Consider the following 3,233-nt stretch of genomic DNA (forward strand, 5'->3'; position numbering starts at 1 on the left):
CGAGCGCCGCCAGTTCACCCCATGCTCAGATCACCGCAGATGTCCTTGCTCGAGAAGTCGAGGAGGAGGCCCTGGCTGCAAAAGACATGGCTGCGCATCGGAGCCCGACGGCAATACCGGCGCTGCTGCATGTTCTGTACGTATCCGCAACCATTTATTTATGGTGTTTGACAATATTGGTCTTGTGGTGTAGATCTAAAAGACTGAAACAGGTAAAAACAAGGAGTAATGTTCTGGATGGTGGTCTTGGCGAGTAGTTTTTAGACGAACCGTGCAAATTAGGCATCAATGGGTAATTTGCTCTTAGTTTGGAAATTTGCTCAAGTAGATAAGAACTACTCGCTCCGTCCCAAAATATAAGAACATTTTTTATCAGCAAATATAAGAACGTTTTTAACACTAGCATAGTGTCAAGAACGTTCTTATATTTTGGGACAGAGGGAGAATTTTGCAGTATTACAGTATCACTGATTTAATTTCTAAAGAATGAAAATAATATTGTCCATATCATTCACATGGATTTGCTCATCTATCTTAGTTTCTTAACACTTCAATTTAGAATAATAACCTTAGCAATAGTGAGTCCAAAAACTACTCGCATTTTATATACTAATTTCTTTTGGGACAATTCATGGAAAAATTATTTAGTCACCTGTCCTCAAGAATGTCTTGCGATAGATTCCTCCGTAACTATAGTACAGCGCGACATTAAGCATAACTTTGCATTTTCAAGGATTTTTTGTGATAGATTCCTTCATTGGCCATTAGGCATACTTGCAAAACCATTGTGACACGGGCTCCAAGCGTTTATTATTACGTTTCCAATGTAGACATATATATTGATTATTATTGCTATGTCATCCATAATAAAGGGCACCGAGTTTTAGTTTCGCCCCGGGCCCCCAAAATCTTAGGACCGGCCCTGCTGCCATCATGCCATCCCCACCGTCCAATATGAAATCTAAGGCTGAGACAGAGACATCACGCCGTGCCGAGTAGTCTCCTTCCCTCGCAAAAGAAACAGAGTCTTCGAGAAACCCTCCTGAATTCCTGACCGCCGGAATCTCGCGTCGGTCAAGCTCTATTGTACGCGCGCGTGCCCCAGCCACCCCGCCCGGATCGGGAGGATTAGGGTTCAGCGCCAGCTGCTGCTGCCTACCATAGCACATGCGCGCGCGCCCCGGCCACCCCGCCTGCTCTCGAATCGGGATGATTAGGGTCTGACGCTAGCTGCTGCTGCCTACCGTCGGTCTCTCCGCGGCGGCGGAGAAGGAAAAGGGAGATGGAGGGGCTCCTGTAGAAGCTGAAGGGGCTCGACGCCTACCCCAAGGTCAATGAGGACTTCTACAAGCGCACGCTCTCTAGCGGCATCGCCAGGCTCGTCTCTGCCCTCATCATGCTACTCATCTTCGTCTCTGAAACAAGTAAGTGAGGCTTCTCCTCCTCTGCAGCCTGCAATGGCATCGCCGTAATGCAGAATCGAGGTCCACAGAAAACACCTCCAATTATACTACTACTTGCTAGGTGTCTTTAGGAATTAATGGGTTGTGTCAGCTCGGATTGAGGCGACGCTCGATTCCAATGACGCTGATTTGGTACCATCTGCTTTAAATTGAATGTTGTGCAAGATTTCTAGATGCTTTTGGATTTCCCTGTTGTAAATTTCTTTTCGGTTTGACAATGGTGATCTGAAGAAACCTGAAGATACAAGAGGATAACTGACGAACACTGTAGCAACATTTCGTCAGTTATCCGACGATGGAGGTGCGAGAGCATTGATGAAGATGGATGGTTCAGATGCTGAGTAACTGGAGTACGAGAACCAATGTAATTCAAATTGTATTGTGTTGAGTGTACTTCATTTCACCCACTGTAATTTGCGGCAGCTTATAAGCGGAGACCTCGCTGAAGGGAAAGTAGGAAGGAAAGAACATTTAGCATATCTGTAGTTAGTCTAGCTTTCGTCTTCCTCTTGTATCAGACCAAATCAGGGTCTTTGAGTAAATTTCGACCACAAATTCATGAGGAACTCAACTTCTGTGTCGAAATTAGCTTAATCCCCATCCAGGTCCTCACAGGGAAATGTTCTATTTTCCGGTGAGCATGTTACATGTGCTGCGCTTGGCATTGCCCCAGATTGCAATGCTTTCAGAGCAGAGATGTTCATGAGATTCATACATTTGTGTGATCGAAACCATAGTCTCACCTTAACATGTGAATTCGTGAAATGTTTAGAAACGAGTTGGCTATGGATCTGCAAATTACTAAACTATGGATTTAGCCTTTATAATTGACTCTTTTGCAGAAATTTGTACTTCACCCTTGGTGAAACTCCTTGTACTCCATCAGTTCGGGTTGTTACTAGATTTGCTATGCAAATATCCAGACTATTTTTTTGTTGTGATTTGTGCCGGATAAAGTATACATGACATCAAGATAAGTAGAGCAGCATGATCAAGAATGGATAAGTGTCTTCTTAAGTTGTGAAGTTCTCAGATCCCACACTCAATGAATAAGGGTATGCTTTTCTTCCTTGTTGTATCAAGATCAAAGGCATCCAGTATGCTCTACTTTATTAGGTTGTTAGCTCGATAATTCAGCTCGGATCATTGTCCGGTACTCAATGTGCCAACATTGTGCATTACTTGAATAAATCACCAGTTCACTTTCGTTCAGTTCATTGGATTTAGGCATAGCGCTCGATAATATTTCAAGTAAAGTTTACATCGAGTTATGTGTTCCGTGTAAACAGTAGGACTCATTTTTGCTTTGGATGTATGCCTTTGGGTGGATGAACACTTGGTTAAGCAACTGTCCTTTCTTGATTCATCCAAACACAAGGGAGGGCATTAAGATCAACAACTGGTGTGAAACAGTTGCCATTATGGTCAGGTTTTATCAGTGCAAGGCTATGAGAAATGCATGTATTTTTTAAATTTCCTAATTAATGTAGGTATTGTAAGAACTTTCGATTCACTAATGTTGATCTATTGTTTTTCCTTTTCTTCACTTTGCTCAATGAGCTGAATTGCTTAGTTGACCGTTGGCTTTATCATATTAGTGAAAACTTTGTAAATTATTTCTTAATGAGTCTTTTTACTTATCTAAATAGATTGGGATCCCCAAAACATAGTAGTGTGCACTTCATTCACATTTTTTTGAAGTATACAGTCAGTCGAATATATGTACATTACAATGATCGGAAATTTTGTACCCCAAATTTGCGCTCAGTT

The 3,233-nt window shown here is 42.3% G+C and overlaps 1 long non-coding RNA gene across 1 annotated transcript; it reads left to right on the plus strand.

The window, feature by feature from the left end:
• Window positions 1-1,062: 1,062 nt before the first annotated feature.
• On the plus strand, window positions 1,063-2,057 carry LOC119293583. The gene is made up of 2 exons (XR_005143123.1): window positions 1,063-1,424; window positions 1,695-2,057. It is a non-coding gene; the product is annotated as an uncharacterized LOC119293583 (long non-coding RNA).
• Window positions 2,058-3,233: the final 1,176 nt, after the last annotated feature.

This window comes from Triticum dicoccoides, chromosome 4B, assembly GCF_002162155.2.
Source record: "Triticum dicoccoides isolate Atlit2015 ecotype Zavitan chromosome 4B, WEW_v2.0, whole genome shotgun sequence".
NCBI lineage: Eukaryota > Viridiplantae > Streptophyta > Magnoliopsida > Poales > Poaceae > Triticum > Triticum dicoccoides.